At 42.4% G+C, this 17,585-nt stretch overlaps 1 protein-coding gene across 7 annotated transcripts in view; it reads right to left on the bottom strand.

Moving 5' to 3' along the window:
- KIF3B (kinesin family member 3B) overlaps window positions 1–17,585 on the bottom strand; it is a 36,165-nt gene that overhangs the window by 17,595 nt on the left and 985 nt on the right. The window contains exons 2-3 of one of the 7 annotated variants that reach the window (XM_070589113.1): window positions 17,225–17,306; window positions 9,230–9,412 (exon numbers count right to left, since the gene is read on the bottom strand). The exons of 2 other annotated variants lie outside the window; for them this stretch is intronic. The gene's annotated coding sequence lies outside the window, so the exon portion shown is untranslated. Of the gene's footprint in view, window positions 1–3,730; window positions 3,902–9,229; window positions 9,413–14,655; window positions 14,800–17,224; window positions 17,307–17,585 lie in introns of those variants that run through there. 4 more of the 7 variants (XM_070589109.1, XM_070589111.1, XM_070589110.1 and 1 more) reach the window with 4 other exon arrangements.

The raw sequence follows: 17,585 nt of genomic DNA, 5'->3' as shown, positions 1-17,585 counted from the left end.
TTGTCACTGGAGGCTGCTCAACAGCAGCTGACACACCCAAGTCGCTTTCATCTTGCTAACCTTCTGATGGCTACATTAATCACTTTACTATCCTGTGCATTTCTTCATGGGGTTTTAACCAGCTTCAGAGAAAAAATTAACACTCCTGTCCGCCAAGAGTGTTAACTAGTCTGTCCTCCCTTCAACCAGTATTTTATCTTAAACTGTAGGTTGAAGCAGCTGGAAACCTTTTAAAAGCCTGGATAATCTTATATCCCGTTGAACCACTACGACCTCTGCATAGAGCAACTTGGAACTATCTATTAAAATTTAAGATGCACATACCTTTTGACCTAGTAGTCGTATTCTTAAGAATTTATCCTACAGATGCATGGTCTTGTATGAAGACACATGGACAAGGATATTTGTTGTGGTATTATTTGTGGTAGCAACAGACTGTGGACTGAGAGGGGACTGATTAAACAAATAAAGCATATTTAATATATAGTGAAATCCTATGCAGTTATTTAAAAGAATGTGTTAATCTAAATGCAATCCTATACCAAGATATGTCGTTAAGTGAAAAACGTAGGTGAGGAACAGTGTGTATAGTTTAGTGACCCAGTGTATAGGAAGGGAGATGTGTGCACGTTACACATACAATTTTATTAGAAGTATACATTTAAAAACGGTAACAGAGGCAGCCTCGGCAGGGGAACTATGGGCATAGGAGTCTCGGAGGTCTAGACAGGAAAAAAAACTTCCCCTGTATATTCACTTGTTTGTACTGTTTGAATTTCCTATCTTGTGCTGACAATATTTTTCAATTCTAAAATCATCAATAAAAACTGGCTTGTGCCAATGTGTTCAAATAAATGAGGCTGTGGCATAATGTATTACATAGAAAGCACCTATCCAATCAGTACATTTTACAGAATTTGAATGCAAATAAGAAATCAAGTGTTAAGAAATTTTAGGGGCCAGCCCCGTGACTGAGTGGTTAAGTTCACGCGCTCTGCTTTAGTGGCCCAGGGTTTCACCAGTTCGAATCCTGGGCGCCGACACGGCACCGCTCATCAAGCCACGCTGAGGCAGCGTCCCACATGCCACAGCTAGAAGGACCCACAACTAGAATATACAACTATATACTGGTGGGCTTTGGGGAGAAGAAGGGAAAAAGAAAAAAGAAGATTGGCAACAGACATTAGCTCAGGTGCTAATCATTAAAAAATAAATAAATAAATTTTAAAGTGAAGACAAAAAAGAGAACTTCATTTGGTGCCAGAAAACTCAACGAGCAGAAGAAACCATGATTAAATGAGTCCTTTGGGGAGGGGTAGGGAGCAAGCAATCAGAGTAAAGAGGTACACATGAGGATCTCAAACTCCTGAAAACCTCTGTGCAGGGTTTTTTTAAAAATAGGCAATTTGGGTTCCAGCCCCATGGCCTAGTGGTTAAGTTCCACATGCTCCACTTCAGCGGACCAGGTTCAGTTCCCAGGTGCAGATGTACACCACTCATCAGCAGCCATGCTGTGGCAGGCGGCAACCCACATACAAAACAGAGGAAGGTTGGCACAGATGTTAACTCAGAGCAAATCTTCCTCAAGCAAAAAGAGGAAGACTGGCAACAGGTGTTAGCTCAGGGTGAATCTTCCTCAGCGAGAAAAAAAAAAAAAAAGGTAATTCACATGGTTGTTGATTCAAAAGGCCCTTCGGTGACAGGTTCCTCTCCCTCAACTGTTGTCCAGCCACCCAGTTCCCTGCCCACAGGCAAGTGTTATTAGACATTTAATCTTCTTGAGCTAGATTATGCTTAACAAGCAAATATGTATTAATACATACTTATCCCCTCCCTTTTTACACAGCGTAGTATGTCATACAGTAATACACAGTGTCCTGCATCTTGATTTTTCTCACTAAACAACATATCTTGGAGTTTGTTCCCTCAGTACATGTAGAGCTGCCCTATTCTTTACGGCAGTAGGAAAATATCTCACTCTACGGAAGCATCCTAGTTTATTTAACCACCACCCTAGCACCTAAACTGTTTCTGATCTTTTACTGTGAAAAATCTAGGACTACGTCCTTTCATGTGTGGGAAAGTAGATATGTAAGGATAAATTCCTAGGACTAGAATTGCTGGATCACAGGATCTATGCATTTATCATTTTAATAGATACTTAAGACAGTGATAATAATATTCTTTTCAGTTGTGAGAATGACCTATTCTCTGTCAACAAAAGGGTGGGAGAACATGAAGCACTGATGGGCCCCTCTCGGCATGCATGCTGCAGGTTAATAAACAGAGTCAGCATTGCCCCCACTGACATCTCACAAACTGCTCTTCTGCTAAGCACACGGGAACACAAAAAGTTCCTTTTCATACTTCTTCTAGCTGTTCACACCATAAAATAATGTCTAGAATAAAGAACCAGAAGACCTCTCACCCTCTCTGAACCCGTTATCTCTAAAATCTGTAAAATAGGGTAATTCTCCTTCCTTATGGATGATTGTGAGACTGAGACACTTACAAAGGTGGAAGTCCTTTGTGAACCAATATAAAGCTGGATTAAAATTAATTAACACAGATTCATCCCAAACCCTTGTCAAGAAGCCATTCCAGAGAACACTAGCGAGCTCTAATTTTATGCATTAAACATCACTAGACACATTTTCTATTGTTGTTTGTAGTCATCACCCTGAAAAAAAAAATCTGATTCAACTGAGAACCAAAGACCTAAGCAACGTTCAATTAGAAGCAGCCCTCAAGCCATTACAGACAACCATAAACAGCAGCCCCTCACTCAGCACCCTCTAGATGCTCTTACAATTTTGCCAGACGAGAGGAAAGAACCAGATGTTGGAATGGCCAGTCTCCTTTCCTCTTCCAGGGGAATAGCCCTCAAGCTACAGCTGTGGCCTATCCCTTGCCTGTTTCTCCCTCCATTTCAACAGAGGCCTGAAAAGCTGTCTAGGGGCCAAGCTCAAACCAGCCCCCCGAGCTTCCTCTGCGGAGGCCTCTGCTGCAGCACACGGGACGGTTAGACAAGATCCTAGACTTTAAGGCGTAAGAAACCTAAGGGGGTGGGTGGGAATGTGTCCACGCAGAGGACCGATTCTTCTGCATTACATTCCCCTGAAGAGGCAGAGCTGCCGAGCTTTCACCTATTAAACAATGTGGCCCCAGCCTGTTCAAAAAAGAGGAAAAAAAGCCTTCAGCAGGCCGACCTGGATGTTCAGCTGCTTCTGTTACAGCCCCGTATATTTTTTGAGCTCTCCAAAATGAGAAAAACAAAGGAATGATAATGACCTGCAATAATCTTAAATATCTTTTAAAAAGAAGGAATTCCCAAAGCCTGAGTCCCCTTAATTAAATCTGGACTCAGAACATAGAACACCATTTCTTTTCTGAACTCACCGAACTCGACTGAACTAGTCATGTATCATTGACATACTATTTCAGGAAGATGGACTAATTTAATTTCCTGCCACCAGGGCTTAAAATCTTGCTCTGGGTACTCCTCAAAGGAGAGGGTTTTCTTGGAAGGATGCCCTGATACTCTTTCTTACTTTATTACCCTCCTTATTCTTCCTCTAGCTGGTCTAATTACAGTGACAAATCTTTAAAGGAACTCACGGCACCGCCAGGAGGAAGCACAGGCCAGCAGCTCATCGCCTGCATCCTGAATACTTTTTCTGCTAGAACTTGTCATTCCCAGGTTAACAACCCCTGTTTGAACGGGTACTACCTGTAAAAGTGAGGTTTTCCCCAACTGCATCTCTTTTGTCTGCTGAGGAAATCAGGTGCACATTTCTCCTGGCAGCCACTCTCTTCCAGACTGTTCTCCAACTCTTTCATGTTTGGATTCAACCCTCATCTTTGCTAGTTGTCACGGAGCCTTAGCTCAGATTCTAGAACTAGGTGGGGGTTGGATTCTCAGTAACTATTGGCTTTCTACAGAGATTCTAGGACAGAGGTCACAAACTGGTCACATTCTACCTAAAGCATTTTATTGGGCCCACCTGTTGTTAAAAAAAAACCCTCAACAATTCCATTTGTATACATGTGTATGTCCTGGTGAAAATCCTTTGCATGTGTGCACAAGGAAATACGGACAAGGATGCTTCCTGCAGCACTGTTAAAATAGCTGAAAAACTAGAAACAACCTAAATACCCATTTATAGGAGACTGAAAGATAAAATATGGTATACAGTCAAGCACCACGTAATGACGTTTCGGTCAACAACGGCCCACATATACGACAGTGGTCCCACAAGGTTAGTACCATATGGCCTAGGTGTGTCGTAGGCTACACCATCCAGGTTTGTGTAAGTGCACTCTGTGATGTTTGCACAATGATGAAATCACCTAAGGATGCATTTCTCAGAACACATTCCCGTGGTTAAGCGACACGTGACTGTATTCATATTATAGACAGTATACTATTCACTAGTTAAAAGGAATAAATTAGAGCAGGGGTCGGCAAACTACAGCCACAGGCCAAATCTGGCCCACGGTCTGTTTCTGTAAATAAACTTTCACCGGAACACAGCCATGCCCTTCCGTTTATGTACTATCTACGGCCGCATTAGCTATTAAACAGCAGAGCTGAGGAGCTGCAGCAGAGACAGTGTGGCCCACAAAACCTAAAATATTTATTACCCAAGAAAAAGTTTGCCAACTCTAAAGTTATATATATTTACATGGATAAATAAACAGATTGAGTGAAAAAGCAAGCAGCCGAGTGATAATTATGATTAAAAACTTATAAAACAGGGACCAGCCCGGTGGTGCAGTGGTTAAGTTTGCACGTTCTGCTTCTCAGCGGCCCAGGATTTGCCAGTTCGGATCCCAGGTGTGGACATGGCACCACTTGGCAAAAGCCATGCTGTGATAGGCGTCCCACATATAAAGTAGAGGAAGATGGGCAAGGATGTTAGCTCAGGGCCAGTCTTCCTCAGCAAAAAGAGGAGGACTGGCAGTAGTTGGCTCAGGGCTAATCTTCCTAAGAAAAAAAAAATAATAAATAAGTAAAAACATAAAACAATATGGTGCTCATAGATTTGCATTTATATATATATAAGTATAGTCATGCACCATTTAACAATGGGGATATGTTCTGAAAAATGTGTCATTAGGCTATTTTGTTGTGCGAACATTATAGAGAGGACTTATACTATAGCCTACTATACACCTAGGCTGTACGGCAGTAATCTTATGGGGCCACCGCTGTATATGCAGTCCATCATTGACCAAAATATTATTAAGCGGCACATGTTGTATTTCTCCTACAATCTCTCAGCCCAATTTCCTATTAGCGGTGCCTGACTGTACAAAATAATGAAATAGAAGGATATACAACAATTTATGATAGTGGCTGTCCAAATTGGGCAGGGTGAAGTATAAAGGATGGGACTAGAAACAGGAAGTCTGTTTCAATTTTATCTGTAATATTTTACCATTTCTCTTAAAAAAAAAAAAAAGAAACCAGGGGAATGAGGCTTGAAGCAAATAAGAGAAAATGTTAATGACCGTCAATTCTAGCTGTTTCCTATATTATTCCCTGAATGTTTAAAACTTATGGAAAAAAAACAAACCCAAGGCTGGCCCAATGGCGCAGCAGTTAAGTTTGACTGCTCCGCTTCGGCAGCCCGGGGTTCACAGGTTCAGATCCTGGGCACAGACCTACACACTGCTTATCGAGCCATGCTGTGGCAGGCATCCCACATATAAAAAAATAGAGGAAGATGGGCACAGATGTTAGCTCAGGGCTAATCTTCCTCAAAAAAAAAGACTTTCATATTAAAATAAAGTATTAGCTTTTTTTTAAAAAAAAAACATCAATTTCACATTTTAAAAAAACAGATTTGGGGCCAGCTCTGTGGCGTAGTGGCTAAGTCTGGCATGCTCCGCTTCAGTGGCCTGGTTTCACGGGTTCAGATCCCAGGCACAGACCTACACCACTGTCAAGTCACTCTGTAGTGGTGACCCACCTACAACACAGAGGGAAATTGGCACAGATGTTAGCTCAGGGCGAATCTTCCTCACCAAAAAAACCCCACAAAAACACAGATTTTCTGCTTCTCTGGAAGAATGGGAATATCTGACAGTTCCTGGCCCATGCCCAAAGTGGCAGCAACGGGAGCCAAGCAACAGCTGCTCTGGTGGACCCAGCCTCTCCAATCCTCTCCAACCTTTACTCTCTACTATCTTACACCCAGCATGCTTTGCTCATTTATACTTCCCTCCTGGTTCCTGCTGGCATCTCTATGACCAAATTCGTGTATACATGATCTGATGAAGAAAGGCCTGCCATGCTAGTCCATCGTTTTTTTTTTTGATGAGGAAAATTGTCCCTGAGCTAACATCTGTGCCAATATTCCTCTATTTTGTATGTGAGATGCTGCCACAGCATGGCTTGATGAGCAGTGTGCAGGTCTGTGCCCGGGATCTGAACCTGCAAACTCCAGGTCGCCAAAGCGGAGTGCACAAACTTAACCACTATGCTACCGGGCCAGCCCCTAGTCCATCTCTGTAAATGACATTTACCAAGGCTCTGTAATGATATGGAAAGTGCTTATCACAAATGAAAAAGCATTTTAAAAAACTGAATGCATGCAACCACAATTATATAAAAATAAGACACACATCAAACTATCAATAGTGGTCCACTTTGGGTGATGGGACCACAGGTGATTTCCCCTGCTCTTCAACATATCTGTGTTTTCCAAATTTTCTTTCATGAGTATGTGGTATCTTCAAATGGGAAAAAATAAAGGTCTGGCAATTCACCAGAAATAGCCCTTCAAGAGGAGCAATCTGCGGGCACAGAGTGCACACTAACGCATGTTGAATCAACGCATTCCAACGTAACGTCCTCTACAATCAGACCAGGCGAGCAACTGCCAACTGCATGGCCCAGAGTTCAAGGACTCAGAGCGTCTGAAAGGCAGCCCGAGCCACAGATCACATGGGCCATCAGAAAAACACTGCAACACTTAAGCAAGAAGATCAAAGCGACTCCCTATTAACCAGCCCAAACCAACTCTCTGTGCAGGTTTCCCGCAGGGGAAGCGCTGTTTCTACTCTATCTACCTCATCGTCATCGACACTACTCTCTATCACAGCCATTGCTAACTGTTTTGAAGTACCAGGACTCCTCGTTTGCAAGCCCTGAACCACACCAAGAGAGCAACGTCCAATTCTAGGTCTCTGGTGCCCAGGAGGGCCAGTTATCACAACGGGAGATGTGCCATCTTCAAAACAAGAGTATTCATTCCCAGTTGAAAAATAACATCACTGCCCTGCAGAACTTTCAACAGGACATGGAATTTGTGTTGAGGGAACAGTTCTGTATTTGCTTACATGTATGTAAAAACAGATGGAGGGAAATGCAGGAGCCAGATAGCAACACTGGGTACCCGCAGGGAAAAGAGCTGGGTGGCTGAGGGCCAAGAGGAGAAGGGAGACTTTTCATTGCATACCCTTTTATATTGCTTAAGTTTTGAATCATGTGACCACAACACCTAGTCAGAAAAATAAAATTAGGGGAAAAAAGAGATGGAAAAACTTTGTGAAACTAAGTAAACTAATATCCAGGTGTCAAAACTCATTTTCCTCTTTTCATCTACCCGTTTTTACTGGCCACTGTAAATAGAAGCTAATTAAAATGTTTCAACTGATGAACAAAGGGCCCTAGGAGCAAAATTACTTGTCTCAACTTTATGGTGATGCTTCATAAAAGAGCTTCTGTGAGGTCTACAGCAGTGGAATCTCTAACTTCCTAATGTCAATGTAGCACGTCACGTAGCCTTGGCCCTAAAAGGCATTCAGAGCAAAGATGTCAAAATAACAGACTAATGAAATATATTCTGTTGTTATTACAGGCACTGTTCATAAACATAAGGTCATCTTTTTTTGTAAGCCAAACAGTTGTGTGAACTGTCCTTTCAAACTGTCCCTATAGTACATGCAAGAGCCACAGCATCTCAAACGAGCACAAATTATTTGGGATCAGTCAAGCAATCAATACACACTGAAATGTAATAGTCGAAACGTAATACTCCCTTGAAACAGCAACTCCATGCCTTGGAATTATTTTAAGGCCATCACTGAATAACTAAATACAGGGCTGGCCAGCGGCATAGTAACTAAGTTCACACGCTCTGCTTCAGCGGCCCGGCTTCACAGGTTCGGTCCCAGGCGCAGACCTACACACTGCTCATCAGCCATGCTGTGGCAGCATCCCATATACAAAGTGGAGGAAGACTGGCACAGATGTTAGCTCAGGGACAATCTTCCTCACAAAAAAAATTAAAAAATAACTGAATACATGTGCAGGATACGTGTTCATGTGTATGTTTATCACAGCACCATCTCTAGTCACTTAAATACTCATCAGTAAGGGATCAATCAGATTATGACACATCTCTAGAATGGGAAATTATGCAGTCATTTAGAATGGCAATAAACCTCCAGGTATTTACATGTGGGAAGTTGTTCAAGATACTCTGAGTGAAAAAAAGCAGCCTACCAAGCAGAAGAGTTACTATGATGCGATTTCTGTTTCCACGTGTACATGCACATGTGCAGAGAAAGATGTCAGGGAGCGAGTGTAAAGTCACGATCAAAAGCCTGAGTGAGCGTTAGTGTTCAAGGTCAGGGTTTGAATTTCTACTCTGCCACTTAGCTATAAAATCTTGAGAAAGTTACATAAGTCATAGTTTCTTCTATAAAATGGGGTTAATAACAACTCCTACCTTAAAGAACTGATCTAGGGATTAAACAAGCTAATAAATGTTACATCTTGGCTTAGTGCAAGACGTGCCATAAACAGTCAGGAAGTGCAGCAATACTGATCTCTGGGGGCGAGCTTGCAAGTGATTTTTTTTCGCTTTCTTTGGCCTTCTGACAGGTGCATACAGTTTGTTTCTTATAATCAAGTCGGGGGATGGCAATAAAGCTATTTTTGCTTTGGGGGAAAAAAGTCTAGCACTTGATTTCAGCTTAAGCGTCTTACAAAGACAGGCTACTTATCTGAAAAGAAAGCTGGAAAGGTCACAGACAAGAAACATGAACAAATAAATGCCTGCCCTGAATTCAAACTGGCGCCATGCACTCCCTGTCATTTGATGACCCAAACAGGCAGACAAAGGAAGCATTTATCTAAGGGGAAAAAAGAGGGAAAGAAATCCTTTTTTGTATCCAATTGTGAAACATTCATAAAATACAGTCATAAAAAATATACTCAAGTTCGAGCCAGCTCTGACAGTCTGGTGGTTAAAGTTCAGCGTGCTCCACTTCAGCAGCCTGCGTTTGCCTCCTGGTTGCAGAACCACACCATTCATCTGTGAGTAGCCGTGCTGTGGCAGTGGCTCACGTAGAAGAACTAGAAGGACTCACAAGTAGAATATACAACCTTGCATTGGGGCTTTGGGGAGAAAAAAAGGAAGATTGGGAACAGATGTTAGCTCAGGGCAAATCTCTCCCTGCAAGAAAAACACAAAACATACATACATATACACATATATATGTGTGTGTGTATGTATATATATATACACACACACAACCAAATACAACATGTATTTGTATATGTATATATGTATGTGTATATATCTATGTGTGTGTGTGTATATATAACGAAATACAACATCCAGCCCTGACTGGGGCTCTTTTTTGGATCTTGATTCAAACAAACCAACTGTTAAAAAACATATAAGACAATCAAGGACATTTGAACACTGAATATTAAATGATGATAAGGAATTACTGTTAACTTTTTAGGTGTGAAAATGGTATTTTTTAAAGAAGGTTCTTACTTTTAGAGGTACACACAAGAGTATTTTCAGATAAAATTATATGCTGCCTGGGATCAAAATAACCAGGGATGAGGTGGAATGGATGGGAGCTTATAGGGGAAACAGAACTGCCATGTGCTGATAACTGCTGGAGCTGGGTAACGGGTTCATGGTTCATTATACTACTCTTTTTTTTTTCCAAAGATTTTATTTTTCCTTTCTCTCCCCAAAGCCCCTTGGTACATAGTTGTGCATTTTCAGTTGTGGGTCCCTCTAGTGTGGCATGTGGGATGCCGCATCAGCATGGCCTGGTGAGCAGTGCCATGTCCGCGCCCAAGACTTGAACAGGCAAAACCCTGGACCACCAAAGTGGGGCTCACGAACTTAACCACTTGGCCACGGGGCTGGCCCCCCCCCCCTTTTTTTTTTCTTGAGGAAGATTAGCCCTGAGCTAATTGCTGGCAATCCTCCCCTTTTTGCTGAGGAAGGCTGGCCCTGAGCTAACATCCGTGTCCATCGTCCTCTACTTTTTTATATGTGGGACACCTACCAGAGCATGGTGTGACAAGTGGTGCCATGATCCGAACCGGCGAACCTCGGGCCACCAAAGTGGAACATGCGAACTTAACCAGGGCGCCACTGGGCCGGCCCCTCATTGTACTATTCTATTTGTATGTATACTTGAGATTTTCCAAATTGAAAAAAAAATTGCCCTCTGACCAATGGCTTTTCTTTCTTTCCTCGTTTTTTTAACTTTTAAGAACTTTTTAATTGTAGTAAAACACATGCACACACACACACACAAAATGTATCCTCAACCATTTTTAAGTGTGCAGTTCAGCAGTGTTAACTATATCTGCACTGTTGTGTAAGAAATCTTTAGAACTTTTTCATCTTGCCAAACCGAAACTCCATACCTATGGAACAACAGCTCCCCAGTTCCCCTCTCCCCGGCCCCCGGAGACTGCCATTCGACCTCAAGCTTCATCCACTTTGTAGCATGTGACAAGATCTTCTTTTTAAGGGCTAAATAACATCCCATTGTATGTATGAACCACATTTTCTTTATCCAATGATCTGTCCATGGACATCTGGGTGGCTTCCACCTCTTGGCTATTGTGAGAATGCTGTAGTGAACACGGGTGTGCTCAATGACTTTTCATTTTAATCAGACTGTCACTCAGCTGGGTAGAGAACCACAGCAAAATTTCAATTTAAAAGGGGGAGGCGGCCTGGAATAATGAAAAAGCGATTCAGACACATCTAGGATTGAAACCTCGTCCTACCATTGCCAGCTCTGAGACTCCAGGCAAATTCCTTCACTTCTCTATTTCCTCATCTGTAAAATAGGAATACCACTAATACAAAGAATATCCCTAACAAGAGAGGAAGACAAGCATTACAGCGCCTGGCCTACAGTCGGTGCTTCTGCCCTGACCCAACTTACACGAGAAAAGCCCCGAGACTTGCAGAGGGAAGCACCATGGCGCACTGAGTTAATAAGTGGCAAAGCAAGCAGAAATCGGGTCTACCTGGCTCCCAAGTTATGGCCTTTTCTCCATACCAGCAAGTCCTAAACGTCAGTTACCATTATCTCTTCACAATTTTTGCCATATCCATGTACCACCTGTACTATTATTTACTTAAGGTTTTTCTTTAAACCCACTTTCTTTTAACACATTTATTTTCAAAAGAAACTTTATATCACTACTATGAATGGAAAATTAGTATCATTTGTTGTAAATAGAAGGTAACTGAAAATACATATGAGGACACACAACAATGTTACTGAATTCTAGCTAGATACTGTAGCTCATCTAAGGCCTGAGGCCTGATCTCTCTTGGTTAGAAGCAAACTTAGCAAGAAACAGCTAAGAAATAGACTGGAACCAAACAAACATTCTCTTTGACAGTCAGAAAGACCAGAAGAGTTTAAAAGGGAGTAACTCTCACTATGTCATTCAACAGAATTTAGGATCTTGTCTTGGAGTCTTACCTAAAATCGTGTCCTGTTCCACCTAGATTAGCTCTGCAGAATCTAACTCTAGCCAGACCCCTAAAAGTAGAACCCCACTTTACCAAGATTCCCAGTGACGCCTGTGTGGACGTTAATGTTGGAGAAGTTCTGCCTACACCTGCTACCCTTACAGTAAACAGTTCCCAAAGTTGATTAAACAGAATTTCTGATAAATCATAGGATTTATTTCAGTAATATGATAAGTTAAATACTTTTCAAAAATCCCTCTCCAAAAGTCCACCAGAACTGTCATGATTCACCGTCCAATTCCGTAATGATATGCTTGCTCTCACAGTTCACAAAACTGATAATGGACATATGGCATTTCTGGTTAATGCCACCAACCAACAGACTGTCTAGAGAATGAAGGGTTCAAATGCTAAAGGCCCACACTCTGGGTCCTACTCATAGGGAATTCTGTATCAGAAAGAAAAACAGATTAAGGAGAAGCAGCAAAGACTTAGAAAAACTATTAAAAGATACTTTATGGTATGTGAATTATATCTCAATAAAGCTTTTTTTTAAAAGATACTTTTAGAGGCTCCTAATCAAACTTTAAGAAGGAAAATACACCATTCTCCTTTAGAACTGTTTAAAGTTCTAACTTTTCCCAAACCATTTATTTCCAAGTGTTCTCTTATGAGGCTGAGGGAGGAGCAAAGATGTTTACTACAGCATTATATATGATTATAAAAAGCTGGAAACAACTTAAATGCCCAATGCTAGGGAAAGTTTACTAGTTCATAATTATTAAACATGGAAAAATAGTTACGAAATGTTAAGTGAACACTTCCAAATGCAAAATGGGAGACACACTTCGAGTATATCTACCTAAAAATATAGCTGGCTTTTTCTGGACCGGTAAGCTGAAAGTGAGTTAGGCTAACATTTTCACAGGTAATCCCTCCCCACTAGATTGTAATAACGTCTGCCTTTTCAACTTTGATTAGACAATGCCTTGTTAAAAACATTATTTAAGGAGGCTGCCTTTATAATGAAAAGTTTTTAACAATTAAAGGATCTAGTTTAAAGAAATCACTAGAAATGCAGACAAAGGTTTACACAAAGATAATCCTCAAGATGTTATCTGTAGCATTATTATAAGCATTTAAACATTGAAACTAGCCTCAACAACAACAATAGGGGAAATAGGTAAGAACTGCACATTCACAAGATAAAATATATTCAGGAAAATATTTGTCTTTGGACAGTAAGATGTTAACAGGGGTTATTTCTAGGTGGTCGCACTTAAGGTGAATCTTATTTTATCTTTTCAGGATTTTCCTCAAAGGAAATTCATTATTTTTATAATCACGAAAAAAATTCTATTAAAAAAATGCTGGCAATTGAAATGAGGAAGGAAAAAACACTATATATCTCTGAGGCTAGAATCTGACTCGTTATTGCAGATCTTGCAAAACCAGTAACTATTTCCACCAAGAACTATCTTCTTGTGGTTATCTTAAGTAACTTAAGCTGATATTTTATCTTACCTGGATGGAATTTTTTATGATTTACTAGATTTCTTTTTTTGCTTAGGTTATTGAAATGTGTTCTAAAGTAATGATGACTGCAGCCCACTAAGCCGTCGGAGGCAGTGCTAGGAGCTTTTAGCTTCTGTTTAGTTTCTGTCACACATGAAAGCCCAAAAGCAAGCCCTTCCAGAAACCACTGCCGAAGGTGATGTGAAGGACCCCAGAGTGGGTATCAGCACATCAAGTCTCAACTCCCAATAATCTACTACTATCTGTATTTCACTAGGACCCGTTTCCGTTTATACACGATGTTCAAATATGAAAAATGCAAGTGCTGCAAATATCTTGCCAAAAACTTTAGAAATAAAACCACACCCACCACAATGATGACTGGTGCTCTCTAATGCAAACTAGGATTTAAATAAATCAGCATCCTAAAGATAGATCTGCCTGCGTGTGAAGAGCTCAATGTCTGCAATCAGTGTGACAAAGTGAGGAGACGCAATGTGTCACCATGATTAACTGAACCTTAAACATGAACATCCCAAGCTGCAGTGCAGATGTGTGATGCTGATAAGATGAGCTGATTGTAATGATCTCAGACTGCCAAGAAATAGGTTCTAAAAACCCCAGTCCAGAAGGTCTTGGAGAAAGCCCAGCATCAAGTCACCAAGGAAGAAGAAAATATCACCCAACGCACAGCTCAGTCCTTCAGGCAGGGCAGGAAGAGCCTCAAAGACTGCTCCATGTCCTTATTTTGCATATATAGTGACTGAGGGCCAGAGTGGTTGAGTTACTTCCCGCAAGTGACACAGCAAGTGGCAGAATTGCTCTAAGAATTCATGCCCCTACCCAGATCCACTGCTTTTTCACACCAGAACTTCCTGTGATGGTATAGGCCTTGCCCAAGAAATCTTTCTGGGGAGAAAAGGAGATGCCGAAAGGAAAATAATGACCCCACGGGGCAGAGAGGGAGAACTGAGGCACTCGCTACAAAATTGAATCATGTGCAGTTAATCAGCGGGCAGGAGAGGCCTTCAGCCACCCTCTTCTCACGGGTGTAGACACCATCACCAGAATCAGGAAACAGTTTAGGGCTGAATGACTCAGAATACAGCTCACAGTCCCTACCTGTTTCAGCTGGTTCAGCCCCCAAAGGACTGCAAAGAACTGTGAGAGGCTGCCTATCTTACGAATTGGCTATCTGCCTGTTGCCTATCAGTCAAGTAACTGACACCCATAGTTCCGTTAAAATAGCTCAAGGGTTTTCCCCTGGTTCCTTCAAACATTCTTTGAAGTCACATTTTTCATCAGCACTTAAAATTAGTTATCCAGGTACAGAAGAGAAAGGCCTTTGACAAGACATCAGGGAGGTACTGCCCACCTGAAAAACAGATGAACAAGCGAGTGGTAGAAAGAGCAATGGACTGGGACTCAGCATATCTGGGGGAGTGATTTGACTTTTCTGTGCCTCTACTTTCCTCCTCTGGAAAGTGGGATTCGTAACAGTACCCATGTTACAGGGTTGCTGCAAGGAATAAATGAGACAACGTGTAAAATGCTTAGAACAGTGCTTGGCTCAATAAATGTCAGTTATTCCCATTACTTTCTGGCAAGTCCTAGTTCTGCTACTTATTACCAAATGAGTGCATCCCAAGCTTTCATGAACACAGGAAACACGAGGGGGTCTTGGTAAAACGCAGACTGTTTTATTAGATCCAGGGTTAGATTCTGCATTTCCAGCAAGCTCCCAGGTGATGTGGATGCCTCCGTCAAGCGGAACACACTTTGAGCAGCAAGGATCTACCTAACCCAGCATGAAGCAAATGCTTCACATTATTGACAAAAACGAACGACCTCTCAGCAACTCGTGCTACATCTGGAAACTGGGGATAATACATATTCCACCCGATCTCAACTGACTGAACATTAGTAAATGAGAATGCCCAGGAAAGAGCATTCTAGACTGCAAACAAAGCTACACAAGTGGAGGTGGTAGGATTATCAGTTTTACTATTCATAATGCTGAATTTACAACGCTGTAAAGCCTAAATTTACAAGAGCAATTATTAGCATACACGAAAAGAAGGCTTGAATTCCCTCGCTCAGAAGAGATACTCCATTCAAGGATCCTTAAGGAATTCTGGCAGAAAACGACAGCTTTTCAAGGGACTCCCAAATCAAAAGCTCCAAAACTTTAGAAATGTCATTCGATGGCCAAGGAGAGAAGCACCTTGGCAGGCAGAGTGCGGCCATCTGAGGCACCCAGAGTGAGCTTCACGAGTGACTCCATTCTCTCTCCCAGGGCTGGCCAGCCTCCTTCCAGCCTTCATCAGCCAGGATCTCGAGTCAGGACACCAACGCCAAGAGCTCGAGACAGATGGGCACTGCCCTGGCAAGGCCCACAGCTACCACTCCACAAGCTGGCAAAGAGCCAGACTGCAAGGACAGCAGGGCTTACGGCTGTCCAAGGTGGAAGCGTCGATGAGACGCACCTGGCTGTCCTCCTTCAGCATAATCTGGGATCAGCCCCCCACAGACTATAAAGTATGACGTTTATACCTTGTGCCTCTCCTCCAAGGCGTTCAGAGGGAACCATAGCAAATGCTTCCTCGTAGGGCGCCTTACCAAAAAGTTCTCTCATCCTTCTAGAGGCAGATGGCACCACCAACATCTACTTAAGTGCTCAGGCCAAAAACCCAGGAGTCAGCCTGATTCATTTAGCCCTTCCCCTCAAGCACCATCCTGCTGACTCTGCCTCCAAAACACATCCCCACTCCATCCCCTTCCACCATCTCCACTGCCGCCACCCCTCACCCCCCGGAAGGCCACTATCACCTCTCACCCAGCCTCCTAACTACTCTCCTGGCTGCCATTCTTACATCTCTTGAAATTCATTAGCCACATGCAGGCCAAAGTGTTTTTCAGAAAAACAAAAAATAGATCATGTCACTCCCCTTCTTAAAGCCTCCAATGGCTTCCCACTGCTTGTAGAATAAAATCCTTACTCCTTACTCTAGCCCACAAGGCCCTATATGATCTGAGGCCTCGCCTCCACCCCCACGTCGGCCCACCTCTCCATTCTCCCTCTCCCTCCACCCCCAACTTGTGCTTGGCATAAAGGGACTTAGCAAACATTTACTGAGCTGGAAGTTGGGCTACCAAACCTGGCATCCTACAGTCAGCTTCCATTGTTCTTTGCAGCCCATTCTGGCACGGGATTGCAGGTTCCTGGGGCAACGCTGTAATAATACTGACATTCATGTAATACTGTGACAGCTACTGTTTCAAGTTTGCAATGACCTTGTGAGGTTGACAGACCTGGTATTATTGGTACATCCTTTAATGTATTCATTCACCAACCATAAATAGAATATCAAGTATAGCACAGGTGCTACATTTAGCCCAAATAACAACAGCTAACATTTACCAAACATGCCAGGCACTTAACACGTACTGGACTCAAATAAATCCTCACAACAGCCATCCATGGTGGATACTATTATTATCCCCATTTTACAGACAAGGAAGCTGCAGCACAAAGGGGTGAAGTGAATAACTCAGTGGCACAAAGCCTGGAAGTAGCAGAGGCAAGATTTGACCCAGGCGGCCTGACTCCATGCTTTTAAACCACTAACATGCCATCGGAATTGCACAACAGCACTGTAAGGGCCTTCAGATATCCTGTAGCCTACTCTTCTCACTCTAAAGAGGAGGGGACTGAGGGTCAGGGAAGCCCCCTTTTAAACATTCCAGCTCTTTTCTGAGGTCCACACTTTGGCTGGTATCTATTTAAATGAAACTTTATATGAGATCTTGTTTCCTCACCACTGGAAGAAAAGCCTCTAGTCACAGCAGTTAGAAGTAACAAAAGAATACCCCTGTGGCTTTGTAACAGCTACTGTTGAGAAATCAGAGACATAAGGGTATAGGGGAGAAAACACAGGATTTACCTGGAAACACAGCCAGTTTCATCACTTACTACGAATAAGACTCTTAGGCAAGTCAGTCACTTTCCTGAGCCAGTCTTCTCATCTGTGAAACAGGGATAACATCACCACCTACCTGGCACAGTCCATGTGAAGACTGAATGAGATAATGTACCTGGAAAGTGCTTCTTAATCATATACTTGTAAATAACTATTACGTTTTAAGCACTTCTCAAAAGACAGAAAGATACCTTTTTTTCTTCTAGAAGGGTCAACAAGGCCCAAGTAGAAAATAAGACCATAACCTCAGCCATCTACGAGCACTTGACTTAAGGGTTTCCCCCACCAGGGCTGCTTGCAGAAGTCCACACCACCTCCCTTGCTC

Source organism: Equus przewalskii, chromosome 21 (genome assembly GCF_037783145.1).
Source record: "Equus przewalskii isolate Varuska chromosome 21, EquPr2, whole genome shotgun sequence".
In the NCBI taxonomy this organism is placed as follows: Eukaryota; Metazoa; Chordata; class Mammalia; order Perissodactyla; family Equidae; genus Equus; species Equus przewalskii.
Note: the sequence above shows the minus strand (reverse complement) of the source record. Positions and strands in the feature narration are given on the sequence as shown.